Here is a 15,383-nt window from a genome sequence, read left to right as displayed (position 1 = left end):
GATTGCTGCTCTGACCAAACTGGAAGGAAAGGAGGTGAAACAGGAGAGGGCTGCTTGGGAGGAGAGCCTGGTAGAAGGAAAAAGGTGGCTATCCCACAAGGGGAGCTGAGAGAACAGGTTTACCACGGAAGGGTCATACGGGTGGTGGTCAGGGTATAATGCTGGCCTGGTTGGGGAGGGACCCTTGACACTCTCCCTAGGTTGATTTCTTTTGAAAAGGAGAGAGGAGGAGTGGTGGTTTTGGGCATAACTGCTATACATGAACTGCTTGGAGTGTGAACCCTTTCTGAACTGCTGTGTTTGGGGAATTGTTTTGCCTAACTGCTGACAGGAACTGCTGGGGAGGGTTTGAACCCTTTCTGCAGCTACTGTGTTTGGAGAATTACTTTACATACCTGCTATACATGAACTGCTGGGAGTTTGAGCCCTTTTTGAGCTACTTTGTTTGAAGAATTGCTTTGCATAACTGCTTTATATGAACTGCTGAGATTTTGAAACCTTTTGGTTTTCTTTTGAATACTATGCTGTTGAACTGCTATGCTTCTTGAGGAATGCTGTGGTGGGAACTACCTTTGAAGGAACAGTTGACACAAAGGGATTACAATAAAGTATAATGATCTGACCTTGTGGATTGCCGTGTGCTCTTTAGCAGTGGATTACAGCACACAGCTCAGCTAAAGGGCCAAGGGACTCAAGAGTTTCCCAGTGCAGAAGACTTTTCCAAGAGTCTCCCGGTGGTGGAGACCTCACAATACATACATACATGCACCATAATATAATATAATAATAGTGACACACATGACTGTAAAGGCAAAGATATGTGTATATAAATTTAAAATCTTAGTCCAGATATCATAAAATGTGAATATGTACATACAGGCACCATAGAATAAAAGTGGCCATATAAAAACAAGTAAATGCCATATTGAGATGATATAACAACTTAATTCTTAAAAAAATAAACAGTGAGGAAAGCCCGAGGATAACAAAAAGAAATTAATAAGAAATGATATAAAATTATGAAATTGAGTATATGAAATTGATGTAATTATGAAGGCATTATGAACGTATAGAGTATATAAAATAATGTATTTGAATCATAAAGTTATACATTTATACATATATAAATATATATATATATATACATATATATATATATATGTAGTCGAGGAGTGGCCTAATGGTTAGGGTGGTGGACTTTGGTCCTGGGGAACTGAGTTCAATTCCCACTTCAGGCACAGGCAGCTCCTTGTGTCTCTGGGAAAGTCACTTAACCCTCCATTGCCCCAGGTACAAATAAGTACCTGTATACAATATGTAAGCCACATTGAGCTTGCCATGAGTGGGAAAGCGCGGGGTACAAATGTAACAAAAATAAAAAAATAAAATATATATATACACACACACACATATACATGATATAAGAGTAAAAATTATGATAACAAACATAATGGATATGGAAAAATTAATTCTTACCTGATAATTTTCTTTCCATTAGTCCCAACAAATCAATCCAGAGACTTGTGGGTTGTGTCCCTCTACCAGCAGGTGGAGATACAGAGAACCTCTGAGGTTTGCTATATGTGGACCTGTGCAGCCAGCTGAACCGCAGTATGAACAATACCAAAGCAGTGGAACGGAAACAATAGAAAACTCTGCTGACATTGTCAGACCAATTGCCCAACATACTTCCACCACTTCTATATTTATTTATTTTATTTTTTAATCAAACGAAGGAACATTCAGAACGGAACCTGAAAAAAATAAAAACTAACCAACCACAACAAAACCGCAGAAAGTAAAGCCAGGGGGGCCTCTGGATTGATCTGTTGGGACTAATGGAAAGAAAATTATCAGGTAAGAATTAATTTTTCCTTCCATGGCGTCCCACAGATCAATCCAGAGACTTGTGGGATGTACCCAAGCAGTCCTCAAGTAGGGTGGGACACCTCCAACCCAACAGAAATCACCGACGAGCCAAACACCGCATCTTGACAAGCTGCCACATCCACCCGATAATGACAAGTGAATGTATGGACCGAAGCCCATGTAGCTGCCCTGCAGATATCTTCCAGAGAAACCAAACAGGACTCTGAATAGGAGGAAGCTTGACCTCGCGTAGAATGTGCACGAACTTGCAAAGGTGCTTGCTTGCCCAATGCCACGTATGCCGAAGAGATGGCCTCCCGCAACCAACAGGCTATGGTGGCCTTGGTCACCATATGACCCTTCTTACTGCCTCCAAAAAGGACAAAGAGATAGTCAGAAAGACGAAATTCATTCGCCACCTCCAAATACCTGAGAAGAGCCCGTCTCATGTCGAGGCAGCGAAGAGCCTGGAATTGCTCAGGGTAATCTTCCCGGCTGAAGGCTGCCCCAAGTGGAAATGAGAAACCACCTTGGGCAAAAACAAAATAACTGTCCTAATCGATATCCCCACCTCCCTAAAACGCAGGAAGGGGTCTCTGCAAGAAAGGGCCTGCAACTCTGAAATTCTCCAAGTGGAAGTAATGGCTACTACGAAAATTGCCTTCAAGGTGAGATCCTTAATCGTAATCCCCGATAAGGGTTCAAAAGGAGGAAGCTGAAGCGCTTTGAGAACCAGATTAAGGTTCCAGGATGGCACAACTGGCACGTGAGGAGGGCGCAAACGATTTACACCCCTCAAGAAACAAACCACATCCGGGTGGGAGGCGATGGACGCCCCCTGAAGCTGGCCTCTAAAACATGCCAGAGCTGCCACCTGAACCTTAAGAGAACTCAAGAGTGATTTTTGTACAGCTTTCTGAAGAAATGTGAGGATAACTGATACTGAAGCCGAAGCCGCAGACAATCCCGAACTCGCACACCACGAATCAAAGGTACACCACACCCTAGCATAAGCTATCAAGGTGGATCTTTTCCGAGCCTACAGCATTGTAGCGATTACCGCATCCGGATACCCTTTTCTTCTTCTCAACCCCGCCCTTTCAAGGGCCAGGCCATAAGACCAAAGGGGGAGGGATCCTCCATCTTGACTGGCCCCTGCAGCAAGAGGCCGTCCTGCGCCGGTACCAGAAAAGGACGATCGAACAGAAGCCTGATCACAGCTGCGTACCAGGGACATCTGGGCCAATCCGGGGTCACTAGGATCACTCGACCGGGATGATTGGCAAAGCGAGTCAGTAACCTGCCCACCATTGGCCACAGGGGAAAGGCATAGAGCAGGCCCCTGGGCCAAGGTTGAAAAAGGGCATTGATGACTTCTGAGCCCAGTTCTCGTCCCCTGCTGAAGAAATGGGGAACCTTCGCATTGAATGCAATGGCCATCAAGTCCATCTCTGGCATCCCCCAACGGGCAGTTATCTGATCGAAGGCCAGAGGGGAGAGCGTCCACTCCCCTTGCTCCAACTGGTGGTGACTGAGAAAGTCCGCTTGCACATTCTGTGACTCCGCTATATGAGCCGCTGTCAAGAAAGAAAGATGAGTCTCTGCCCAACGGCATATCAGAGCTGCCTCGCACGCTAGGGGTGCACTACTGGTGTCCCCAACAGTTTACGTAGGCGACCGCTGTCGCATTGTCCGAAATAACTCAAACTGGGCAACCAAGGAGAAGAGGCATAAACTCCCAAAGGGCCAGACGAATCGCCCATAACTCCAAGCAGTTGATGGACCATGACGCCTCCATCGAAGTCTAAACGCCTTGGGACGTCTGTTGCAGGCAATGAGCCCCCCAGCCAGACAGTGATGCATCCATGGTCACTATCTTCTAGTCCGGGGTTGCCAGAGGAATGCCCAACACCAGATTCTTTTGAATGAACCACCAGTGCATGATTGTGTAAAGACAGGTCGAACATGGCACCCGAACATTGTAATCCTCCAAGAATGGAGACCAACGGCTCAGAAGGTGCCACTGGAGGGGGCACATATGAGCTCTGGCCCACTTTACCACGTCCAAGGTAGAGGCCATGGAACCTAGAACTTGTACATAGTCCCAAGCCCACGGGTTCAGAGTTTGAAACAGTGCTCGAAACTCAGCCTGCAACCGCCGTGCTCGAGCTGAAGGAAGATAAACTATCCCTATTCGGGTATCGAAGAACACCCCCAAGTATTCCATCGTTTGGGAAGGCGTTAGGCTGTACTTCGGGAAGTTAATCACCCAACCAAGCGACTGAAGCAACCCGATCACTTTGTCGGTTGACCACCGAATCTCGTTGAAAGAAGATGCCCGCACAAGCCAGTCGTCTAGATAGGGATGGACCTGAATCACTTCCTTCCTGAGATAGGCCGCCACTACTACCAGGACCTTGGAAAAAGTCCGAGGCGCTGTGGCTAGGCCGAAGGGCATCGCTTTGAATTGAAAATGATGACCGAGCACTGCAAAGCGAAGAAAGCGCCTGTGGGGAGGCCAGAATGGAATGTGTAAATAGGCCTCTCTGAGATCAAGAGAGGTCAAAAACTCCCCTGGCTGTACCGCTGCGATCACCGATCGGAAGGTTTCCATGTGGAAAAGCACTTGAGATCTAAGACGGGTCGCCAAGAACCGCCTTTTTTGGCACCACAAAATAAATGGAGTATCGACTGCCCCCTCTTTCTGCTGGGGGTACGGGCTGGACGGCACCCAGCCATTGTAAGTTGAGGATGGTGTGTCAAACAGCCCGCACCTTGGCGGGACATTTGCAAGGAGATTCCAGAAAAGAGTCTACTATCGGACGAGCCAATTCTAACTTGTAGCTGTCTCTGATAACCTCCAAGACCCATTCGTCAGATGTTACCCTGGTCCACTCCACCAGGAATAGGGACAGTCTGCCCCCAATAACCGGCTGGATATGGAACAGGGCCCCATCATTGGGCGGACCTGGCTGCGGGCTGGTTTCTGTTACCAGAAAGAAAGGCCTGCCTGTCACCTCGAAAGGGCTGAGGCCTCTGAGAAGACCTTCCTCTCTGAAGAGGCCCAGCGACCTGGACAGTAACGCCATGTATCCCTAAACTTAGGTCTAGGTCCCGCCGATCGTACAAACTTGGACCTGTCCTCCGGGAGGCGCTGGCCCTTAAAGTCACCAAGGTCCTTCACAATCTGTTCTAAGTCTGTCCCAAACAAAAGCTTTCCCCTAAAAGGAAGCCTTGCTAAACGTGACTTAGAGGCCACGTCTGCAGCCCAATGCTGCAACCACAGACAGTGACACGCAGTGACCACTAGGGAAACCTCCTTCACCAAAGCCCTCAAAAGATCATAAAGAAGATCCGCAAGGAAGGCTAAACCGGACTCCAAGGCCGGCAAAACAGCCACAACATCTTCCGTAGAGGAGGCTTTCTGTACCCACGATAAGCATGCCCTCGCCGCATAGGAGCCACAAACTGAGGCCTGCAGGGAAAGGGCTGCTACTTCAAAGGACAGCTTCAAGCAAGTCTCCAACTTACGATCCTAAGGGTCCTTGAGCGCCGTGCCACCCTCCACAGGGAGAGTGGTTTTCGTAGTGACCGCTATGATTAAGGAATCCACCGTAGGGACCTTCAGCAAGTCTAGGTCAGGAGCAGGTAGCGCGTAAAGATGCGACATAGCTCTAAGCAACCTTAAGCCCACTGTCCGGCGTATCCCACTGCGCCGAAATAAGGATCTTCATGGCCTCGTGCACATGACAGGAACAAGGTGGGCATTTGGTGCCAGACATAATAGAGGGTACCGGACCTGTTCCCCCTGACAATTCAGGGGGGAAATGGCCAAAACCTCAAAAGCCCTAATAATCAGGGAGGGAAGCTCTTCCCTGCGAAAAAGACGGGCAGCTGTCGGATCATCCCCTCCTCAGAGGGCAGGGTGACCTCATCTGCCAAATCCAAAGATTCTGAGGGAGAGCCCGGAGACAAAACCGGGCCATCTCTGTCAGATAGCTCCTCGGGATCTCCACCCAGGGTTGTTTTGGCAGGAAAGACTGAGAGGCTGCAGCAACCGAAGTTTGCTGTGGAACAGACGGGGCTGCCTGAAGAGAAGCGCCTGACTTCTTCAAAAGAAAGGCATTGTGCATTAATAAAACAAAATCTGGGAAAAGAACTGCAAGGGACTCCCCTGCTCCCTGTACATCGCTTCCCTCCGTCGGAGCCTGTGCCACAGAAGCGCGCTGCACCTCTTGTCTATCAACCGCCATGTGCGGAGCGGGTTGCGCCTGAGAGGAAAAAATGGTGTCTGCCAACGCACGCTACATTAACTGCCCTGAGGAAACCGCCGATACTATCCCCTGCGCTTCCGACTCACCGGATGCCTGAAGGGCACCCCCGTTGCTCTGAACACCCGCTGCAGGCTGATGGCGGCAGGACTCACACTCCCCCGATGCTGCTCTCCGGCCCCCACACTAGGAGCAGCGCTTAGCCGCCTCAGAAGGCACTGACATGCTCCACAAACGCCTACCCCAAAATTGACTCAGCAGAACATCTAGTTCCTCCATATGATTAAACAAAAACAAAGTCTCTTAACCTTTTTTTTTTTTTTAGTCAGGAGAGAAAGGAAACACCCGATTAGGCCAATAGCCCCAGGCGATGGAGGAAACGTAGGGGGAGACCGGGAGGGACCTGGCACCACCAGATGTACACCACAAGCTACAAACAGCCACTCAACCCCTGTCTGTGCTAAACTAGGCCCAAAGGACACCAGTAGCCAGATCAAACCAGAGCTGCACAGAGATGTCCCTCCACCTGCTAGATAGAGAGAATATCTCTCTATTTGTTGCATTTGTATCCCACATTTTCCCACCTCTTTGCAGGCTCAATGTGGCTTACAATACATCATGAATGGTGGACATGTATAAGAGAATATACATTTAGTAATACATATAGCTCTTGGGTAGCATGATAATGAAGAAACATGATATTAGTGTAGCAAGCAAACATTATAAAACAATTCTGGGTATATGTGTAAGAATTCACATTTGTTGATCTTTGTGGTATGCTTTGTTAAAGAGATGGGTCTTCAGTAGTTTGCGGAAGCTATATAACTCGTAGATCGTTTTCAGGTTTCGCGGCAGCGCGTTCCAGAATTGTGTGCTCAAGTAAGAAAAGGATGATGCATGCATTAGTTTGTATTTTAGACCTTTACAGTTGGGGAAGTGAATGCCCCAAATTGACATTTCGTTCTTTTAGATTGTAAGCTCCTTTGAGCAGGGACCGTCCTTCTTTGTTAACTTGTACAGCGCTGCATAACCCTAGTAGCACTCTAGAAATGTTAAGTAGTAGTAGTAGTAGTAATGTGCGGGATGATTTTTTAGCATTCTTGGGTGGTAAGTCAATCAGGTCTGACATGTAGACTGGGGCATCTCCTGTTGAGCAGCAGCGGCCGCTACAAAAAGAAAAAAAGCAATAAATGTTTTTAAACCTGAAATGCGCCACCGTAGACAGCAATCAGGCATTGGCTGTCAGCTCTGCAGCCGCTCCTCCTCTCGCCTCTCACGTTGCTGCGCTCCTCCAGGGTCTTACTCCAGGGGCAGTGACGTGGAGGTGAGAGGAGGAGCGGCTGCAGAGCCGACAGCTAATGCCTGATGGCTGTATATGGTGCCGCGTTTCAGGTTTAAAAACATTTATGGCTTTTTTTCTTTTTGTAACGGCTGTTGCTGCTCAACAGGAGAAGCAGCAGCGGCTGGACAGCGTTACCAGTGGCAGCTGCGGGTGGCGACGGGGTTGATGTGCTGGGTGGGGAGGTGTTTGATGTGCTGGGGGGGGAGGTGTTTGATGTGCTGGGGGGGGGGCTTGGGTGATACGCGGAGGGGGTGTTTGAGCAGCGCACTCACAGCTGATTCCCAGGCAGGGGGAGACAACTCCTGGAGCCATGGACACAGGCTGCTACTTTAGAATGTAGGAGGTGAGAATTATTATATAGGATCATCCCCATTACCCTGACCCTACCCTAACCCATCATTTAAAAAATACAACCATGATGACCTGGTGTCTGGACTCCTATGACACCAGGCCATCTTTGAAAGGATAACATCTACTATTCGTAATCCTCACTCCCCTACCTAAACAGGGAACCCATGAACAACCCCTAATCTAACAGTACCAATTTAGGAAACACTCTGAAACCCATTCAATACAGCGCTTCTTGCTTTATGGGAGATAGTTTGCAAGTAACAATTCCAGATAGATATGAAAGACCTTCTTCCCCAATGCATAAACTTTACTACTACTAATCATTTCTAGAGCGCTACCTATCATACGCAGCGCTTCACAATTACTAAGTAGTAAGCACAAAGTTCCCATATGCCTCCCATTTATTCAATAAAACTCTCTTCTAAGAAAAGACTATGCGGTGACCGAAAAGAATACCCAAATAGCAAAACACTTGAATGACACCATATCGCCAAAAAGCATGAAAAAAAAGGTATTATCTCCCTGCTGACATTTGGGACAATGACTAACCGGCACCCAGCCTGCTTTTGCAACCTGATCGGTCTCGTCCCCCTCCCCGTGGTCTACCATCTCTCCCTCCCACCCACTGTTAAGCTCATACCTGAGGCTTCCTTCTACTGTGTCCCCTCCCGTATGACAACAACTTCTTTCCCCGAGGCATAATCCGCGGCCCACCGACTGTGCCACAAACAGGAAGTTGCGTCAGAGGAAAAGTGGATGCCGGCAAAGGAGGTAAAAGACAACGAGAGGAGACCACAAGTGACGTCAAAACGGTGAAACCAATTAGGTCTATCTCAGTTTCTCCTTCCCCGCACGGACGTCATCGCCATACACTCAAAACAAAGCAGGCAAACCTATGAGCTGCTGCAACCACGTTGTCGTTCTTTATTGTTGATAGTTACCATTTTTATTTGATTTTATATTTTCATACATGCCATTTATCCTTTTATTGCATTCTAACAACGGTAGAGCCCGGCTGGCTCAATCCGTCCTCCTTTTTCTGGAGCCATATGGTAACCCTACTCCTACCATTTTGGAGTATATGGACACATTTCTAACTAAAGCAGAGCACCAGATGTCACCAAGACAGGGACAAGATCGGACGTGCCTGGGGGATGACAAAATGGCAGCTTCTCCTCCTGCACACTCTCCCTTGGATTTTATTCCAGAGCTGACCAAGGCAGTGGTCAAGGCGTTGATCCAAGATTTGTACAATTATCTGAACAAATTGCTGGGACTGCTCAAATTACTTTGGAGTTGACATGCAGGACCGGAGAACTCGAATGCCGAGTCTCCAATGTGGAAAACATGCTTCAATCCCATAGCGAAGGTATGGAACGCTTGGAGGCCTTGACATGCACACAACAACAGAAGATCGAAGACCTGGAAAATAGAGCTCGACTGGAGAATCTCTGATTTGTTGGTTTTCCGGAATCCATCCAGGAATTTTCCCTACCATCATTATTTTTATTTATTTTATTTATTTGCATTTGTATCCCACATTTTCCCACCTATTTGCGGGCTCAGTGTGGCTTACAATACATTGTAAATGATGGAAGTACAATTGGTTGCAATACGATTATGGGTTACATTATGAAGAGTTATATAAGACAGAGTAAATTCAGGATATCATTTGGGAAAAGAACAGCGGAATATAACAGTGGTGAGTTGAGAGGGGGACAAAATAGTATCGAGGGAACATGGAGGTCTAACAATTTTATCTGTGGGTGGGGTTTTAAGAGTGGTGAGAGTGCAGGAGAGGAGATTTCAGAGAGTGTATTGGTGCGTATCTATTAGTTTGTATGGGCTTCATGTGTTTTGATCCTTGCCGTAGATTTTCTCAAAGAGATAAGTCTTCAGTAGTTTGCAGAAGTCGGTCAGTTCGTAGATCGTTTTCAGGTTGCGTGGTAGTGTATTCCAGAATTGTGTGCATCATGGCTGGAGACTTGGCTTTTGGCGCATTTCCCCTCAGTGTGAGTTCAGGGAGTAATTCACTTGGACAAAGTACATCATGTGGGACCGGCCTGTGCAACAGACAGGCCTAGAGTTGTGATAGCGAAGTTTCAACGCTATTCCCAAAAGGCCCAAATTCTTCGCCTTTTAAAAGCAAAGCAGAGGAGGTACAGTTTGAGGGCTGCCAAATCCGGATCTTTCAGGACTACTCTGCAGCTATCTCAACTAAACAACGCGCTTTTACTTCAGTTTGTTCCCATTTGGTAACAAAGCATATGCAGTTTTCTCAGCAATATCCAGCCACGCTGTGGGTTCAACATAATAATTGCTGTCTTACCTTTTCTGCTCCAGAGGAGGCCTAGTCCTGGATACAATGTTTGGAGGGCCCCTGAGTGCCTGGCACAATTTGTTAGTTCATGGAACACTTAAAGATTCTGCTCTCCCGCCTAGATGGTCTTTAGCCTAGGCGCTGTTATGGAACTTTACAGTTTGGTGTGCGGATGGTCTTTTGTTGATATGATAGTTATGATATGATAGAAGTCTACAAGATAATGAGTGGATTAGAGCGGACAGATGTGAAGCGTTTGTTTACACTTTCAAACAACAACAAAACCATGGGACACAAGATGAAGCTAGAATATGGTAGATTTAAAACAAATAGGAGAAAGGTTTTCTTTACTCAGCTTGTAGTTAGACTCTGGAACTCGTTGCCGGAGAATGTAGTGACAGCAGCTGGCCTTACGGAATTTAAAGGGGGTTTGGACAGATTCCTGAGGGAAAAGTCCATTGAACATTATAAATTTTTTTTTTTGGGGGGGGGGAGGGTTGCTGGGTTCTTGAAGCCTGGATTGGCCACTGTCGGAGACAGGATGCTGGGCTTGATGGACCCTTGGTCTTTTCCCAGTATGGCGGTGCTTATGTTAAGAGTGAACTGTTCAATTGTATTATCTTGCCTTAAAGTTCCTTCCCCTATAGCATCGGTAATTACCTATTGTCCTCTCCCCATTCGGGAATCTGACATGTTTTTCGTTCAAGGGGGTGAATTTGGGGGTGAGAGTGGTGGTTGGGAGGGAGGGTATGGAGGGAGTGGAGCCTCCCAGTACTGTGTAAAACTTTAAAGTTGGTAGACCCCTGGCATCTCTTGCACCCCAGCACGAGAGATTACACCCATCAATCTAAGGCTCATCAAACTTGGTCACGTATTGACTATATTCTTCTATCCCAGGTTTGTTTTTTTCAAACACGTCAAGCCGCTATAGGACCGTGGAGATATCTGATCATGTCCCAATTAGGGTAGACATGGAATTGGACTCTGTGGGCCCTGCCTCTCGTTTTTGGCATTTCCCTTCTTATTTATATCATGATAAAGCTTTTTTAGCTCACATTAGGGAGCGCTGGAATTTCTATGAGGATACGAAAGCAGGATCTTATGATTCTCCTATCATTATTTTGGGAGACGTCTAATGCAGTACTTCAGGGAGAGATAATAGCCTTTATGAGCGCCTGGGCCAAGTGCTTGGCAGTGGGTATCCTTCGGTTGGAACAGGCTTATCGTGTGGCCAAGAAGACCTTCCTCTCCAACCCTACCTAAAGTCATATATTTTTTTTCCTGTGCCTAGATCACAAGAAAAAGATGGCATATGGGAACTTGCTCCTTTTGTGGATTGCAGAGGTACATGAAACAAAAAATGCTCTTGATATTTGTAGACAGGTATTGAATAATGAGGGCAGAAGTCCAGAGTCAGTCTAAGTGCCCTGTTTACTAAGGTGGGTTAGTGTTTTTAGCATGCCTATAGGGGATATTGTAGGCACGTACATGGTTAACGCGTGTACACAGATAACACGTAAAACATGCTAATACGTCTGTAACGCTGCTTAGTAATCAGGACTCTAAATGTGCAGCACACTATTAGCCTCCAAGTTCATACAAAGTTAATTATGTTCAGTGGAAAATAAATATTTTGGCTCAGGCTGCCTGCTATGTGAATATTCCATCTTGTTACTATGTATTACATATGGGCATTTGCTTTAAACTTTGATTGCTTTATGTTTACCCAGACCTTACATACACATGGTTTGCTTTTTAAACCCAAAGGTGAATCCTAAGGGTGGCTGAACAATTCACAATTAGACATAAACTGTGTTGTTTCTGTCTTTACTTGTTTTGGAGTGCTTTGGGTCCTGCTGATCTGTACATATGGCATCATTAAAGGACAGTTGGTATATATGCTAATCTCAACTTTGTAAAATGTTTCAGACATATCCATCTATTTGTTCGCATGATATAACTGAATTCTATTATTCTGTCTCACTGTATTTTAAAATGTAAGCCACATTAAACACAACTTTGATTTGGTTAATGTGTGATATAAATATATATTAGGAAAAAAGACAAATCCTTTATTCTACACATTTTAAGACACTGCCTGGATGGTGATGTCACAAGGAAAGCAAGTTTGGTCCGCTGAAGACTAACACAAAATAACCTGTTTGTTAGCTGGGCCACAGTATTACCAAATTGAAAATACGACCATACCATGTCTCTGTGGTTATGTTCCACTAATAAGTTAAATGATGAACTGTATTTCTTCAAGGGATTATATAAACATTGGATGCATGACTAGGGACACAATTCCCACTTCAGGCACAGGCAGCTCCTTGTGACTCTGGGCAAGTCACTTAACCCTCCATTGCCCCATGTAAGCCGCATTGAGCCTGCCATGAGTGGGAAAGCGCGGGGTACAAATGTAACAAAAATAAAAAAAACCATACACTTATTTATTCAAAATCATAATTCTTCATGTACAGCCACAAAACAAACAACCTTTTAGGATGGATAGTGTTCACAATGAGCTTTTATTATCAAGTAGTTATAAGAGATCAAAGTTTGAAGTTTTGGTACAGTATAAGCAGGGCTTTTTTTGAGGGGGTACTTGGGGGTACTGAGTACCGGCACCTTTTCTATTGTCTGCTAAAATTGATCCATGGACCCCAAGTTTTAATGAAAGAGCTCAGGCTTTATACACCAATTCTGCCTTGTCATAGATTCTGTGACTGGCTGCAGGGGGCCTGGCTATTATGGAGTGGGTCTCTCAGTGATCACCTCACTCCTAAAGGGTGGCCTAGCATTTGAGTACCGGCACCTTTTTTGCTAGTAAAAATGTACTGAGTATAAGTCATGACAAGAACAAAATATAAGAAAACCAATGGACTGCATTAGAGGCTTCTAGCCCATTTAGTTATGTGTACATAAAATAGATCTGCACGAAACAAAATATTAACTGTTATTTTGACTTATAAAGCCACTTGCAAGTTGCTCCTGAAACATATTCAAAACAGAATAATCAATTTAAAGGTTAACTTATACAAAACAGATGAAGATGTTATTCCATGTGCCCCAATGAGAGTTGAATTCTACTTCTATGTAATTTAAATACATTCCATCATCTTTATAACACCAGGAGCCCTGTTTACTAAGCCACGCTGTAGGTGCACAAGAGACACCTATTATGTTCCTATGGGTGTCTCTATTGTTTGTGCGCCTACAGCACTGCTTAGCAACCAAGGCCCCAGGCTTCCCAAGGTAGATTACAACAACAGTTTAGATGAACCCATCAAGAAACAGGATATCCTCACTGAAATTCGGCCATCTGTATAGTACAGAACAGTGTAGAAAAATGAGCACAAAATAGAGCTTATAACTGGTTTTGCTACCAGCTACAATAATTTTGAAGCCGTTTTATCGATATGAATTTAATGATACTTAAATCTAGATATGGGAAGCTTTAAAATAATGTAAAAAGCTGTAAAATAAGCAAAATAAAATAAATAAATGTTGTCCTCCACTTTTGAAGGCGTTGCCTATCCAACTGTAACGCTTTTGACTTTTTACAGATGAACCACCCATAGGCAGTCCTTTATTCTATGAATCTTTTGCTATTGTTTTGAGTGTACTAAAATGGCGGCACGCTCCGCCTACTGGCTTCAGCTCATATAATGCACTAGATAGGGTTAACTTCGACTCCTGTTTTATTCAACTTCCTTGGTGTTTGCCTAGCTCATGTTTAAACTGAGGCTTGGATTAGGTTTCTTCTACGTAGCACAACAAGTTTAAAACGAGGCTTGGCTTGGTTTTATTTCCTTTTGCTTAGTACAACTTTGAAACGAAGTTTGGATTTCCTTCTATTAGTTTTTGTGTGTGCCAGAGTTAAGCTCTACATCACACACCTTCAACACTAATTATTTACTACGTTCTCCTGGTTCTTGCTCGTTTTTAAGTGTTTTGTACTGCGTTGCACTGGTGAGTTTCTATTTACTTGCTATATACTTTTTTTTTTTAATTTTGTTTTTATATTGACATATTTAGACACTATGCCCTTGCTGTATAAGCTCTAATACTAATTACTAAAGATAGGATCCTTTTTTGTTTTGTTAGACGCCGTGCTATTTTTATACTTGTTTTAATTTTTGTGCCGTTTTAAGGCTTAAGGGGTTGTTTACTAAAGCTTAGCTTGAGTAACTCGAGCTAAGCTTTAATAAACTGGGGGGTTAATGTGAAAACGTTTTTTGTTCCTAGTGTTTAGAACTCATCTTATGTACTCCTGTTTAAAACCTGCTTTTTGTTTGAAATCAGTGTTTTGACAAGTTTATGCTTTTTTTTTTCTGGGTGTCCACATTGTTTAAAAAAAATGATACTGTAGTACACTAACAATTTTTAGAGCTTGTTATTTTATCTTTAATCGGCTTAGCTGCACAAACCGAGCAGGCAGCACCTTGGCATTCCCTTCATTCCACACTTTCAAAAGGCGTTTGACAGGGTACCTCATGAAAGGCTACCGAGGAATTGGAGGGTCATGGGATGGGAAGGAATGTCCTATTGTGGATTAAAAACTGGTTGAAGGATAGGAAACAGAGAGTGGGGTTAAATGTGCAGTATTCACAATGGAGAAGGGTAGTTAGTGGGGTTCCTCAGGGGTCTGTGCTAGGACTGCTGCTTTTTAACATATTTATAAATGATTTAGAGATGGGAGTAACTAGTGAGGTAATTACATTTGCTAATGACACAAAGTTATTCAAAGTCGTTAACTCGCGACAGGATTGTGAAAAATTTCAGAAGGACCTTACGAGATTGGGCGGCCAAATGGCAGATGACGTTTAATGTGAGCAAGTGCAAGGTGATGCATGTGGGAAAAAAGAACCCGAATTATAGCTACGTCATGCAAGGTTCCACGTTAGGAGTTACGGACCAAGAAAGGGATCTGGGTGTCGTCGTCAATAATACACTGAAACCTTCTGCGGCTAGCAAAGCGAATAGAATGTTGGGTATCATTAGGAAAGGTATGGAAAACAGGTGCGAGGATGTTATAACGCCGTTGTATCGCTCCATGGTGCAACTGCACCTTGAGTACTGTGTTCAGTTCTGGTTGCCGCATCTCAAGAAAGATATAGTAGAATTGGAAAAGGCGCAGCGAAGGGCGACGAAAATGATAGTGGGATGGGACGACTTCCCTGTGAAGAAAGACTAAGGAGGCTAGGGCTTTTCAGCTTGGAGAAGAGAC

The 15,383-nt window shown here is 44.9% G+C and overlaps 2 protein-coding genes across 2 annotated transcripts in view; one reads left to right on the top strand and one right to left on the bottom strand.

Moving 5' to 3' along the window:
• Positions 1 to 8,582, bottom strand: part of DSN1 (DSN1 component of MIS12 kinetochore complex) — a 92,594-nt gene extending 84,012 nt beyond the window's left edge. Inside the window, exon 1 of the mRNA XM_030197568.1 lies at positions 8,474 to 8,582. The gene's annotated coding sequence lies outside the window, so the exon portion shown is untranslated. The remainder of the gene's footprint in view (positions 1 to 8,473) is intronic.
• A 5,297-nt stretch (positions 8,583 to 13,879) lies between these two features.
• Positions 13,880 to 15,383, top strand: part of MVB12A (multivesicular body subunit 12A) — a 97,292-nt gene continuing 95,788 nt past the window's right edge. The window contains exon 1 of the mRNA XM_030197567.1: positions 13,880 to 14,125. The gene's annotated coding sequence lies outside the window, so the exon portion shown is untranslated. The remainder of the gene's footprint in view (positions 14,126 to 15,383) is intronic.

Source organism: Microcaecilia unicolor, chromosome 3, assembly GCF_901765095.1.
Source record: "Microcaecilia unicolor chromosome 3, aMicUni1.1, whole genome shotgun sequence".
In the NCBI taxonomy this organism is placed as follows: Eukaryota; Metazoa; Chordata; class Amphibia; order Gymnophiona; family Siphonopidae; genus Microcaecilia; species Microcaecilia unicolor.
Note: the sequence above shows the minus strand (reverse complement) of the source record. Positions and strands in the feature narration are given on the sequence as shown.